Source organism: Triticum urartu, chromosome 6 (genome assembly GCF_003073215.2).
Source record: "Triticum urartu cultivar G1812 chromosome 6, Tu2.1, whole genome shotgun sequence".
Taxonomy (NCBI): Eukaryota; Viridiplantae; Streptophyta; class Magnoliopsida; order Poales; family Poaceae; genus Triticum; species Triticum urartu.
Window position 1 is genome coordinate 139,093,053 of NC_053027.1, and position 15,759 is coordinate 139,108,811.

The window sequence follows — 15,759 nt, forward strand, 5'->3', positions numbered from 1 at the left end:
GCTAGGGATCAAACCCTAACAAAACTAACTCAATTACATGGTGAATCTCATCCAACCCATCCCCGTCCAGGAAGCCTACGATGGAATTACTCACGCACGGCGGTGAGCATCATGAAATTGGTGATGGAGGATGGTTGATGATGACGAGGCGACGAATCCCCCTCTCCAGAGCCCCGAATGGACTCCAGATCAGCCCTCCCGAGAGGTTTTAGGGCTTGGTGGTGGCTCCGTATCGTAAAACGCGATGATTTCTTCTCCCTTATTTTTTTTCTCCCCGAAAGCAGTTATATAGAGTTGGAGTTGGAATCGGGGGGTCTCTAGGGGGCCCACGAGGTAGGGGGCGCGCCCTAGGGGGGCGCCCCCACCCTCGTGAGAAGGGTGTGGGCCCCCTGGTCTTCATCTTTGGCAAGGATTTTTTATTATTTATTGTAAGATATCACGTGGAGTTTCAGGTCATTCCGAGAACTTTTGTTTTCTGCACATAAAACAACATCATGGCAATTCTGCTGAAAACAGCGTTAGTCCGGGTTAGTTCCATTCAAATCATACAAGTTAGAGTCCAAAACAAGGGCAAAAGTGTTTGGAAAGGTAGATACGTTGGAGACGTATCAACGGCAGCATCTGCCTCGGGGATAGCAACTGGCGAGAGCGGCACAGCAGATGTCTGTTCCGCAACGGCGGCCTTAGCCTTGATGGAGGCCACCCACAACCATGTCGAGGCCGTCCACGCGTAGCTCATGGCGGTCACCACAAAAATCGAACGAAGCTTCTCCGACAATGGTCGGCAACCCACGGCCGAAGAGTTAGCGATCGCCAAGAGAGTTCGAGCAGCCGTCCGTTCCTGCCCAGCATACCTTGCCATGAAGGAGCCGCCAAAGCCCAGATCGCCACCGCCCATGCCCAACTCATGGCGGCCTATTCCAAAGATATGGCGGATGCGGATGGCGAGATGCTTGCGGAGTATGGTGCAATTGATGCCATGGAGCCCCTTCCCCAGGAGACTGTCGGGCACGAGCTGGACATGAAGGCGGCGGCAGAGATCGACGAGCACCAGCCTAGTAATACTCTTTGTTTTGTTTAATTAAGAGCGATGGTCATTAATTTGTTAGAGTAATGTTTAGGTCAGCTACCTCTGTTTAGTTGCTGAACTTGCTCGATTAAGAAGTGTGGGTGTAATGTAGTCTCCTTTGTGTACCCAAATTATGCAATGACGTGGATGACCACTGTAACCAGGGAAATTCGAACCAAAATTTTTGACGTTCAAACTCATCACACACGGGTTAAGCTATCTGAACCATTTGTCATATTCACATATCATACACAGTTCTGAATAAGGCACTGTGTCTGATGACACTTTGCACGCTAGTTTTTTTATGAAGCAATTCCAAATTTTCGGCTTTCATGAAAATATCTACCTCCCCACCCCCTCCCCAACCAAAAGCCACATTTCCCCTCTTCCCTCCTTCCTTTTCAAGTTGAAACCTTCACACCTTTCTTGTAGCGCCGCCTCCTCGCCGGCGACCCTCCTTCATGCTGCTTGGCCTCGCCTATCCAGGTAGGTAATCCACACCCGAGCCCCATCCTCCTCCTTCCACATCCCACATGCCCCGACCGCCGGCGCGAGCGTGACACCTTTCACCCAAATCACCGACCCCTCCACTAAATAAGTGCTGCCCTAAGCCATGGTGCACGCGGTATAGCCAGGATCTCAAGGAGCATTTGGCAACGGAGAAGCAAATCGCGGCCGCATGCACGGATGAGGTCGCGATGGATGCCATTCGTGTCGAACCCCAGATCTTGGAGGAGCACCTTGCCATTTTCTAGCTACGCAAGTTAAGCATGCTCGGTTTACCCGTTGCGTGTGTTTCTCCTGCCTTTCCTTCACAAATTCTAGTGAATTATGCTATCTAATTTTACCATGCAATCTGTTGCTCTAGTGTATATGTTCTATATGTCGTGCAGTGTGGTGCTCACTTATTAACTGCTTTGTTAATTAGTTGTCATCTTCAGTTAACTATTTAGTTCAATTCTGCAAATGTGATGTTCAATTCTTCAGGATGCAATTTTGTATTGTCTTCCATGTGAGAAATAAATCGAATTTATCTTTACAAAATACATGAGAAACGAATACAATTGCTATATTTCCAAGTTGTCAAGTATGCTTGGTTTTGTTATACATTGTGTAATGTGGTGCTCAATTAATGTTTGGTTCATTTGTGTTGTGGTGTTTAGTTAACTATTTGGTTCAATTCTGCAATGTGATGTTCAATAGTTGTGGGTGCATTCTGTTATTGTATACCATGTGAGGAATAAATTGAATTTGGTTGTAATAAATACATGAGAAACAAATACAATTGCTATATTTCCAAGTTGTTAAGCATGCTTGCTTTGGTTAACTGTCTGATCTTCTATTAGGAGTATCTTATATTGTGCAATGTGGTGCTCAGTTAATGTTCGGTTCATTTGTTGTGGTGTTTAGTTAATTGCTTGGTTCAATTCTGCAATGCGATTTCCAATTATCGTGGGTAGAATTTTCTATTGTTGTGCATGTGAGGAATAAATCAAATTTGGTTGTACTTAATACATGAGAAACATATACAAGTGCTATATTTCCTACTTCTTAATCATGCTTGGTTTGGATAAATGGGTTTTCCATGTGGCTTGAATTAATCTGATGAATTTGCAATGTGCTTATTTTTCATCAACATATTTTACTGGTAGCATGCGAACCCTTACTTAACTTGATGACTAACTACCTTATATGTGCTGCAGGGAAACAATGGGAAGCACTGAGGTTTACAATTGAGGTTAGAACATGCATGGTCCGTTGTCTAATAGCACATTATTGTGCAATTGCAGGGACCATTCCAATATTTAGGTTTTTAACAATTTGGTCTTGCACATGTAGGTCCTGGTGTCAGAGGTTTTGACTCATTGTTTGACCCTTTTTGCATATGGGGAAATGAGTTGTCCATGAATATCAGTCAAGTCAAGAAACTGAGAAAGATTCTTAGGATAAAGAAATTAGCGACAAAAAAACAACAAGATCTTTGTCTGCACAACGAAGAAGACATCAGTTCACTACAGGATGGTACTAACTATTATACCTTGCCTTTTTTATTCCTTTGCCCTATTTCCAATATAGAGAAGATATTTATGCACATCCTTGTTTCCAGGCCTTTCCAAAGCAGTTCACTAATGATTACCTCTCAAAACACCTGTATGGTCAGGAGGCGAGGAAGGTATTCATACAACACCCACGGTTCAATATTGAAGTGTTCCTGAAGAGGACGAAGGATGGACGGTCAATCATCCACATGCACTGGCCTAAAGTTACAAAGACCTTCAACATCAATGAAGGCTCAATATTCGCCTTCTGCTTCAGCGGTTTTCCACATGACATACATCTGTCTATGTACCATCTATGATGCTAATTTCGAAAGGTTATAGATGTTGCATGTGAAACTTAGTGCTGGTGTAGTTGTGTAATGGGGTAGCTGAGTGCTGAAGCTATATGATGTTGTACTCTGATGTATTTCAATTATGAAAATGAAATACATTGTGTGCTTAATATGAAATGTCAATTAGATTAATAAATGGATTATTAATAATCAGATAATTAGCCTGCTAATTGGGTTTTTCTATTGCAAACGGTTATTGAGAAAACATCGTGTGCGATGCATTCAATAACGCACACAGTTTCTAGGAACAAACCGTGTTAGATTAATGAACAATCACACACGATATCCTCTTGAAAACTGTTTGCATTAGGCCACCTGGCGCAAACGTTTACCACATAAAAACTGTGTGTGATGGACAGCCCTTGACACATAGTTTCTTCTACGCACCGTGTGTGATGCATTCAATAACGCAAATGATAAAACTGTTAATACCGTGTGCAATGGAAACGCTATCATAAATAATTTAACAGGGAAAATTGTGTGTGATGTACTTGCGAACAGAAATGTTTTCCTTGGAGTGACTATGTGGGATGTATATACGAACGGAAACGTTTAGCGGTGACTAACTGTGTGGGATGTACTAACGACCGGAAATGATCGCCTGTATAATTGTATTTTTTAGCACTACTGTATGTATAACCATATTTGGTTGCTCGCCGGTCGCACACGACCTCATTTTGCCGAGCGTGTGTGCCAGGAGGGCATATCCCCGACGGTTTCTGGGTCATGTGGGAAGGACCCCCTATCGCCCACACTCACTAGGCGATGGTTCCAAATGTCGTCGCGGAAAGGGGTTAAAACCCATTTGTATAGCACCTCGCTATACTAGTGATGGGCTGGGGGCTCCGCCGGCCCCATTTATAGTCGGAGGAAGGCCAACCGTCGGCCACTCACGCCCCGAGCCACGATGGCCTTTCTGCATGCATCAGGCAGTTGTCAAGTCGGTCGGTTGCCGAGGCGGCATGGGGAAGTGGAGACGCCCACGTCCCACCAATCGCCACGCGTCGAATCGGTCCGTAGGCGATTGGGGCCCGCGACGCTATGCCCTTGCCCCTTGGCTCCGCCTCGAAGCCAAGTCCGAGCCCGCCGTGCACCCGATGGCTACTGTCGGCGTTCTGGGAACCAGGGTACCAGACTTACCTGCCCGTGGCCCATGCCGTGGCTTCATCAATGGCCTGGTACGGCCTGTCCATGACACCTCCAAGACAAGACCCTCATGACGGGCCAAGCCTCATGAGGCGGGCGACATCAAGACCTCCCGAGGGGGTGGCCTTCCCAAGCTGGCCTCTAAGGAGCGGAGATTTCTATGCTGGTGCCCACCTCATGAGGTTGAGGTGACGCAAACCACGATGACCAAGGTCAGGCGGGCGCCAGCGGGCGCAGAGGAGCAAGTTTCCTCTTTGGTGCTAGGGAGGAAAGCGCAGGCGTGGGGTCCCGAAGAATCAGCCAAATGTTTCCATTCCCGTGCAACAAGACAGAGACCGCCAGGATGGATGTCATCACTGAGCCCACCGTGGCGTCACGACCAGAAGCTTTGCAGGAGAAGACCACCTTTTGTCAGGATAAGGTGTACTACCTATCCCCTTTTAAATTGGCCATTGTGGGATTACTTCCCGCCTACATTTTGGGGGAAGAGGACTGAGGCCACTATAAATATAGCCTAGCCACCACCATAGAAAAAGAGACCTCACTAGCTCACACCCACACCAGAGCAGACCTCACGACGTTGTTCTTCCCTTGTACTAATTCATACTCAGCCCCCCGCGAGGCTAATCTGCCACAAAGCAGGATTAGGGTCTTACACCGCAAGGTGGCCTGAACCTTGGTAAACTCATGTGTCCCTCTTCTTTCTTATTCATCGAGCTAGGCCGTGGGAGTGACGAACTGGTTGGCTGGTGAGGTTGAGTACTTTGCTCACGCCTCAGAGTTTGAACCTTTCTTGGGTCTGCGAAGCCTTGAATCTGACAGGCACCTCTGACGCAGATCATCAAACAAACCACCTAAAATGTCCACGAACAGGAGACCGAGCGGAGGCCCTTCAACGATATTCCTCATTTGCGTACCGTTGGTTGTGATCGACAAATGGCTAGGCGGACCTAGAGGAGAAAGAGATATGGGCTATGGGGATACTTGATCCAACTGACAGTGAGACGGGTGGATTGTCTCGACGAGACCTCCTATTTGCTGCATTCTGTGTTAGCGAGAAATAATGCATAGCGGAGCCTACCTAGGTGGGTCCATTAGCAGGCACCGAGCGCACGACACTGTAGTGCGGTTCTTATTACCGCAGAGCGGTTTTTGGTACTCTAGTGCGTTTTTCTGTTACTGTAGCGAGTGGTTCAAAAAGAATCGAATAAATTTTGAAAAGAATGAACATTTTTTGAGTTTTTGTTCTTTCAAATGTGAACATTTTTTTGAAATTTCCAACATTTTCTGAAAATTGAACAATTTTTTAAGTTTTGAATGATTCTTGAAAATTATTCACAAATTTCAAAATTTCAAAATAAAATAAAATTTGTGAAGATTTTTAAGAACATGAACACATTTTGGAAATAGGAAACCAATTTTGAAATGGATTTATTTAAAAGTCAAACACTTCATGACATTTAAAAGATTTTTGTACACACAGATTTTTGAGAAAAAATTCGAACTAAACATAGAAAAAGAAAGAAGAAAACCGACAAATAAAAACAACATAGAAAAGACAGAAAAATCATGAAGCCAAACCAGAATCTTGTAGAAAGTTCCTACAACTAGAAAACCCAGAGTAAGAATCTTTCGAGAACAGCAAATTGTGCAGGCAAGTAAATGGGCCATCCCAGTGTGTCGCTCGCATCGTTGCGTGTGTGCTAATAGCTAACAATTCATCGTAACGAGCGGCGTATAGACAAATCATATTCGAACTCCCCTAGAGCCCCCACCCCGTCCCCAATTTAAAGATGATCTGTGTGATTTCAGGTTGCCCGAAAGGTTTTGTGGACATTTAAGGATTGGTGTTGGAAGCATAAAACTATCCGCGAGCATTCATGGTTTTTTTATGATCCGCCAAGATGCCTTAAGAAAATCTAATAATACACACATTATATTCTTCCTGTATGATAAGGGGAAACTCACTTTCTTTTGCATGATATACAGTGTCTCATTAATAAAATATCAGTTACAAGCCACTTAAACACCGACATTACAGAGCTGAACATATAGGATAATTCTACGCAAAAACCAGCGCCCATCCCTCTCCATCAAGAAAAAAGGAGATATATCCACCTCTTCACCCAACCTCGACGCGGCTTTATCGCTGATCAGCAGCTTTACGGACCTCGAAATTAGTTTGCCTGAAGCAAAATAATTCCCGTTGAAAGAATCATATCGGGGCAACGTGTTCCCGTACACGCCATCGAACTCCATAACTGACACCCCCCGCAAGACTACGACGTCGAAGGAGAAAACCAAAACTGTCAACCTCCAGAAGGAAATATGCCCTAGAGGCAATAATAAAGTTGTTATTTTATATTTCCTTATATTATGATAAATGTTTATTACTCGGGCTAAAATTGTATTAACCAGAAACTTGATACATGTGTGGATACATAAACAAAACACCTAGCTCATTAATCAAAGATGGTTAGGTTTCCTAACCATAGACATGTGTTGTCATTTGATGAACGAGATCACATCATTAGGAGAATGATGTGATGGACAAGATCCACCCGTTAGCTTAGCATAATAATCGTTAAGTTTTATTGATATTGCTTTCTTCATGACTTCTACATATTCCTTTGACTATGATATTATGCAACTCCCAAATACCGGAGAAACACCTTGTGTGCTATCAAACATCACAACGTAACTGGGTGATTATAAAGATGCTCTACAGGTGTCTCCGAAGGTGTTGGGGAGATAACTATTGAGTATAAACCGCCCAGGAGGGGCCGGGTTATACTCATAGTGGTTTATTCTTATTGAAGCCCATGAAGATAAGGAATATGGCGCTTTACGGTGGAGATTAACAAGAAGGCCTAAGGCCCAAAGGCGGATTATGTCCCGTAGAAGTAAACCGACATATGGTGTGTAACTTGTGTTGTAAGATAGGAAAGGGTAGAAACCGAGCCGGACACATTTATGAGTCGGCCGGGATTCTATAAACTGTCGGGCGTCAACCTGTGTATATAAAGGGACGACCCGGCGGCGGTTCAAGGACAGAAAACAACAACTCGGGAGCCAGGCAAAGCGGATTCGCTCCTTGGTCATCGAAACCCTAGAAATCCCATCACAACTAGATTAGGCTTTTACCTTCACCGCAAGGGGCCGAACCAGTATAAAATCCTTGCGTCCTTTGTCCCGCTTTAACCCCTTTAAGCTAACTATGTTGCGATGGCTCCACGACTAAGTCCTCACACTAGGACATCTGCCGTGACAATCACATGACAGTTGGCACCCACCGTGGGGCTATCGCATGATGGTTTCATGTTCTTAGAGGGCAGCTTCGAAGGGCTCAAGGGATACATTGTGGGCCGGATGACCAAGAGTTGTCGCGGCAAGTTCTACATCGACGATGCAGGCTGGGGCCCCGAGCCTGGTTCAATTGAGTATGGATGTCGGGTCCCCTTCGGCGGTATTCACGTCTTCATTGGCAAGATCGGCGAACCGGGCCCTGAACCGGACATCTGCACTGACATCGTCGAAACGGCTGAGCGTGTGAGATCTACCTGGGTTTAGCCTACCATGAAGCGTGCCTTGGTGGGATTCATCCACGGAGTGGAATCTGAGGATAGATCGGTATCTGGTGGTGAAACCGTCGTTTACTCTGATGACGAGTCATCTACCGGAGAGACCGAGTCATTGTATCAACTGCAAGATGGCCGGTTTGGGGGCTGTTCCGATGGCGACAGTATTCCGGACCCCTTTGATCTGCCGAGCCGAGTTGCGGTCTTCATGGCCGGTACACAGTCAGCGCAGCATTCTTCAACCACAACAGCAATGATCTCCGGTTCAGCAGCAGCGATAACAGCTGGGGCAGGAGGCCCTGCGCAACCCTCGGCTCAGGTTTTGTCTGATTTATTCGACACTTTGGCAACACTGCTGGCGATTGAAGTTAACCCGGCGAATCAGGATCAGCATAATGCGGAAGTCGCGAAGATAAAGGATCAGATAGCTCAAGCCATGGCAGACCTGGCAGCCGAGAACACCAGAATGGCTGCGGAGCAGGCCGAGTTGGATGCACAGGCTTATCGGCTTATGTTGGATCAGAACGCATCAAATGATGTAATGAGGAGAAGGTACCGGTCCCACCTGCCTCCGATTTATGAGCCAAGGAATCTCTTTAACACGCCAGGAGCAGGAACCAGTAACCAGCCAGTGGTAAACCGGATAGAAGCACCTGGAACAGGGGCGCCGGTTCAATTGCGCCCAACGGATCCGCCTCGTCCGAATATCCCGCCGCATCACGTGTCAACGCCTTCGGGTCATTACTCTAACCCCCTGGATAACATAGTCGCCGCCGCTTCACGATTGGCAGCTCTCCCAGTCAAAGTTGAGTCCCCCATAGCGGTTGAGACGCGACGGGCTAGGGAGGTCCTTCAGACAGCTTTGACTCAGCAGCACGCGTATTCATACAGCCGCGAGAGGATTCATTCCACCCCCCGCCCAAGCCATAGTTACAGCATGCACCTTGATGAATCGGCCGTGTCAAGCAGTGCACGGGACCGTAACCTGCCTCAAGGGCATAATCCGGCAGGTGGTAGTACTAATGCCCAGGATTTGGTGGATCAAGGCAGAGCGCGTCGAGAAGCCGAGTTAACGGCGCAGTATGCGGCCCGTCATCTTACTCCGGTTCGTCCAACAACTTTGGTGGAGCCAGGAGTTACCACCAGCTCTTTGGGGGTGTCGTGTCTCGCCCCAGCTCTGCGTAATGTACGGCTGCCTAAGGATTTCAAAGGTCCCCGCAAAGTGCCCAATTATACTGCTGATTTACCCCCCGAGTCATGGATCGAAAGCTATGAGATGGCAATGGAGATGCTGGATGTGGATGATGCGGCCTGTGCTAAATACTTCACCATGATGTTGGAAGGAACAACTCGCACTTGGCTGAAAAGTTTGCCAGCTAACTCCATTGGGTCATGGGCTGCGTTAAAGGCCCGGTTTATCCAGAATTTCAAGGACACGTGCAAGCAACCCATATCAATTGTGGAGTTAGCCGCATGTGTCCAAGAAGAAGGTGAATCGACAACCCATTGGGTGCGCTGGGTTTCGGAAATCTTGCATTCATCGGACCACATTAATGCCGATACATCAGTTTTAACGTTGGAGGGCAATTGTCGGTTCACGCCTTCGAAGCTGAAATTGGGACGGCTCAAGCGTCACTGCAATGACATGGGAACGCTTATGGCAGCTCTTGTTAAGTATGCCGACTCTGATAGTACCAAGGACCCCGAGTCTGATGATGAAAATTCGGGGAAGGGAAAGAAGAGTGGAAGTAACAAGGGGCAGCAACATAACCCGGCGGGTCATGGAAACAACGGTAAGCGCAAAGCAGATAACAGTTTAGATTTTGTGGCTAACACCAACACGCAGAATAATAATTAGCGTCGTAAAGGTAAACCGCCCTCGCGGAGTGGAGGATCAAGTGTCAATCTTGAGCAACTGTTAAACCAGCCTTGCCCAAGGCACGGGACGCGAGAGAGACCAGCCACACACCTTTGGAAGGATTGCTTTATTATGCGGGAGTTCAAAAACTTGGATCTTTTCTAATACGATCATGGGCCGCCCGGTGGTTCAGGAGGTGGTTCTCATGGGCCGGGTTATGGTGGAGGCAGTTCTGCTTCGGGATTTCAAGGCAATCAAAGCGGACATGGCAATCAAGGCAGTCAGGGCAACCAGGGTGGTTATAATCATCAGGGGAGTCAGTGGCAGCAGCAATCGGGTTACCAGAGCAATCAAAGCAGTTGAATAGTGGGCAATATCATGTCTTCACCACTAGCTTATGCAAGCGCGATCAGAAGCTTCATAAAAGGGCAGTAAACTCTGTTGAACCGGTAGTGCCCCGTTATCTGTGATGGTCTGGACAACCCATTTTGAGGAGTTGAGAGGATCATCCACCCCAGGTTGATAATCTGGGTCATCTGGCATTAGTGGTGGCACCTCAGGTTGGGGGGTATAAGTTCACCAAGGTGCTCATGGATGTAGGGAGTAGTATCAATATCCTTTATTATGAAACCTTCCGTCGCATGGGGTTGACAGATAAAAATCTTAAACCGTCGAACACTGTTATCCATGGTGTGGTGCTTGGTAAATCAGCGTACCCAGTTGGTAAGATAGCTCTAGAGGTTGCTTTTGGAGATGATCATGACTCAAGATCAGAGACATTGACTTTTGAATTAGTGAAAATCAACAGCCCTTATCATGCCCTATTTGGACGGTCGGCTTATGCTAAGTTCATGGCAAGGCCCTGTTATGTGTATCTGCAGCTCAAGATGCCGGGTCATAAGGGGACCATCATGGTACATGGGAGCCGTAAGATAGCTTTGGAATGTGAAGAGGGTGATGCGGCCTATGCTGGGTCAGTTTGTGCAACAGAGGAGTTGAAATTTTATAAGGACAATGTTGATCCGGCGGATATGACTTCTTTGAAAAAACCAACTACAGAGCATGATCCAGCATTGAAGTTTAAATCGGCTGAGGAAACCAAGTTAGTTGATTTTGTTCCTGGCGATTCATCCAAGTAGTTTAGCATCAGTGCTAATTTGGATCCAAAATAGGAAAGCGCGCTCATCAAGTTCATCCGTGAGAACCGGGACATCTTTGCATGGAAACCTTCTGACATGCCAGGTGTACCAAGGGAACTCGCTGAGCACACTCTTAATATTGATCCTAAGTTTAAACCGGTCAGGCAGTTTCTCCGTCGCTTCAATGAAGAAAGGCATAAGGCTATTGGTGAGGAGGTAGCCCGGCTCTTGGTGGCAGGGTTTATTGTGGAGGTTTTTTCACCCTGAGTGGTTAGCTAACCCGGTGCTAGTGCTTAAGAAGAATGACACTTGGCGGATGTGTGTGGACTACACAGATTTGAACAAGGCTTGTCCAATTGATCCCTTTGCTCTCCCTCGTATTGATCAAATCATTGATGCTACGGCGGGTTGTGAGCGTTTGAGCTTTCTGGATGCTTATTTTGGTTATCATCATATCAAAATGGCAGTTAAGGACCAGGAGAAGACAGCTTTTATAACTCCCTTTGGAGCCTTCTGCTATGTATCTATGCCTTTTGGGCTCAAGAGCACCCAGGTGACTTATCAGCGCTGCATGCAGAATTGTCTTCATAATCAGATTGGGCACAATGTTCATGCTTATGTGGATGATATTGTGGTGAAGTCCAGAAAGGAGCAGATGTTGATAGCTGACTTGAAGGAAACTTTTGATAATCTCTGGGTCTATAAGATGATGCTTAATCCGGCCAAGTGTGATTTTGGTGTTTCGGCAGGCAAGCTCTTGGGTTTTCTAGTGTCTAACAGGGGCATTGAAGCTAATCCAGAAAAGATCAAAGCTATTACGTCTCTGGCTAAACCGGCGTGTATTAACGATGTTCAACGTTTGGCGGGTCGTATTGCAGCATTGAGCTGGTTTATCAGCCGATTAGGAGAGAAGGCTATCCCTCTATATCAGATGATGAAAAAGACATATAATTTTGTCTCGTGTGATGCTGCTACTGCGGCGTTTGAGGACTTGAAAAGGCAGTTAGCTGAGCCACCTATCCTCGCTGCTCTAGTCGATAAAGAGCCGCTGTTGTTATATGTGGCTGCTAATGCCCGGGCTGTTAGTGTGGCCATTGTGGTGGAGCGCAAGGAAGCTGGGAAGGAGTGTCCGGTTCAACGTCTGGTTTATTATATCAGTGAGGTGCTTATTGAGTCCAAACAGAGGTACCCACATTGGCAGAAACTGGTGTATGGAGTTTTCATGGCAAGCCATAAGCTTAAGCAGTATTTTCAGGGTCATCCCATCACTATGGTCAGTTCTGCCCCTTTGGGAGATATAATCCAAAACAGGGAAGCAACTGGCCGAGTTGCCAAGTGGGCTATTGAGCTTGGACCTCACGGGTTAAAATATGTGCCTCGTATGGCAATCAAGTCCCAAGCGCTTGTGGATTTCATCAATGACTGGACAGAGTTACAGGCGCCGGAAGAAAAGTTGAATCATACTTATTGCACTATTCATTTCAATGGATCCAGGCAATTGGAAGGCTTGGGGGCTGGAGTCGTGTTAACTTCCCCACGAGGTGATAAGTTTTGTTATGTTCTCCGTTTAATGTTCCCTTGCACTAACAATGCAGCTGAATATGAGGCCTTACTCCATGGTCTTCGAATGGCTAAGGAGATGAATTTAAGCCGGGTTAAGTGTTTCGGTGACCCGGACTTGGTGGCTCAGCAAGTGTCGGGTACTTGGGATTCCAAGGACCCACTCATGGCAGCGTATCGTCGAGAAGTAGATATTGTTGCTGGTCACTTCAAGGGCTATCAGGTTAACCATGTGGACCGGCGAAAGAACGAAGCGGCGGACGCTTTAAGCCGTTTGGGTTCCCAGCGTAAACTGGTTCCACCCAATGTTTTTCTGGATGTTTTGAATAACCCGTCGGTCAATCTACCTACAGAGGAGGATTTGGCTGTTCCTGATCCGGAGGCTCAGTTAGTGGCAGCTCTTCATGTTACCCCGGATTGGACGGTCCCATATTTTGCATATATGAACCGGGGCGAGTTACCAGAGGATGAAACTTTAGCCAGGCAGATAATCCGGCGATCCAAGTCAATGACCATTGTCAATGGAGAATTGCATCATTGCAGTGTAACAGGGGCATTTCAGCGTTGTGTATCTCCTGAAGAAGGCTGTGAGATTTTACGTGAGATCCAGGAAGGAGATTGTGGTCACCAAGCCGGTTCAAAGTCCTTGGTAGCTAAGGCCTTTCGTCACGGTTTCTATTGGCTAACGGCTCATGCTGATGCTGAGGATTTGGTAAAAAAGTGTGATGGTTGTCAGAAGTTTTCACGTCGAGCTCATGTTCCGGCTCGGGAATTGAGGATGATTCCAATTACTTGGCCGTTTGCAACTTGGGGGCTGGATATGGTTGGGCCCTTTAAGAGGTCTAAGGATAAGAAGACCCACCTTCTGGTGGCGGTTGATAAGTTCACTAAGTGGATGGAGGCAGAACCAGTCAGTAAGTGTGATGCAGCCACAGCAGCCCAATTCATCAAGAAGGTGATTTTTCGGTTTGGTTTTCCACACAGCATCATAACTAATAATGGCACTAATCTGTCCAAGGGTGCTATGAAAGAATTTTGTCAACATGAGCACATCTGACTTGATGTTTCATCGGTGGCTCACCCCCAATCTAATGGTCAAGCAGAGAGGGCCAATCAAGAGATCTTGCAAGGCATCAGGCCCCGGCTTATGGTTCCTTTATAGCGGACGCCGGGTTGTTGGGTGGAGGAGTTACCTTCTGTGTTATGGTGCATCAATACCACGCCCAATAGATCTACGGGTTATACACCTTTTTTCATGGTTTACGGAGCAGAGGCAGTTCTCCCTAGTGACATCCGTCATGACTCACCCCGTGTGGCGGCTTATGTTGAAGTTGACAATGAGAAGGCACGTCAGGAAGCACTTGACCTATTAGATGAGGAGTGTGATATTGCAGCGGCGTGTTCGGTGATTTACCAGCAAGATCTGCGTCGTTATCACAGTCGTCGGGTTAAAACCAGAATGTTTCAAGAAGGGAATCTGGTGCTCCGGCTCATCCAGGATCAGACTGATATGCACAAGTTATCCCCGCCTTGGGAAGGACCTTTTGTGGCCAGCAAGAATCTGCACAACAGGTCATACTACCTTATCAATGTTCGAGAGCACAAGGACTCACGTAAATCGGAGGAGGAGACCCATCGGCCGTGGAATATAGCTCATCTTCGGCCTTACTACACCTGAGCCATATGCTCCTCTTATGTACATATTATTGACAATGTATATATTATGATGATTGGTATAATAAATTGGCATCCCTGCTAAAGCGGGGCCTCTGCCGTTATTCCTTAAAAGGTTTTTGGTTACATGGGGGCTTCTGTTTGTAAAGCGGAGTTCTAATTACCCATTGATCCGGCTCATAAGCCACACATAAAAAAACTTGGGGCTTGTTACCCAAAAGTCAAAAGGAGCCAAAGAGAGTCTGTTGCAAAGCACAACACAAACATAGGCACCCATTGAGCACAGCTCAAAATATTACTTGGGGGCTCTTTGCTTCTACAAGAACAAAGAGTCTATAACCTTGTAATAGGCTATAAAAGCCAGGTGTATTCACCTAAAACCCCGGGTTATCCTGCCTTTTTAAGTAAGCCACTCCGCCCAGGTAATCCTGGTAGACCCGTCGAACGTTTGACAAGTCAATCTTATAAAGACCCTGAACTTATCATAGTTAAAATGATGATTGGTTGATGTGAGGTCCATCTTATAAGGCTTTGTAAAATGGTTTAACTCAGTGGCCTGGCAGCCCATGAAAAGCCTCTCAATTTTTGCATATTTTCTTCTGAAATCTTTCTGATATTTCTTTTGAGGCGTTTTATACTAAACCGGTGTTTATTGACCCGGCCTGGCTGATTGACTATAAGTCGGCCGAACAAATTGAGAATATTGCTGGTATCTATTGACCCGGCTTCGCTGTCGATTATAAGTCGTCAGTATACAATCAGATATAAACCGGTGTTGATTGACCGGGTCTGGCTTCGACTACAAGCCGCCAGTATGATATACGAATAATCCGGTGTTTATTACAACCCGGTACAGCTTTACTATAAACCGGAAAACAGGGAGGAGTTATCAGTACTCAAGATTTGGGTTATCACCCTTACTACAGAAAGTTGGTGAGCCAACGATGTGATTCAATGTCACAGGTATGATATATTTCATATTTGATTGTCCTTCAATACAGCCTGGTTATAAACCCGGATTATATGTTGGGCATTATGACCCGTCCGGCGATAAACCGCCAGGACACTTTCAACTTGTTATATGTAGAAACAGGTCAAATAAAGTTGCTAAGGATCATAAGCAGACATAACATAAATCATGGCGGATTAACAGTATCGTGCAAAGTGAATATGCACGATGGCATAACAGACCAAGTGTTTAAACTAGCCTATTACAAGGCGTTTTGATACCCAAAAGGATAATTGTTTTCAACAAGTATTGCAGTATGCAGAAGATTAAACCGGCCTCCAGATCATGACTCTTCACCAGGCTGACTTGACGGCTGTGGATCATCCTACACCGG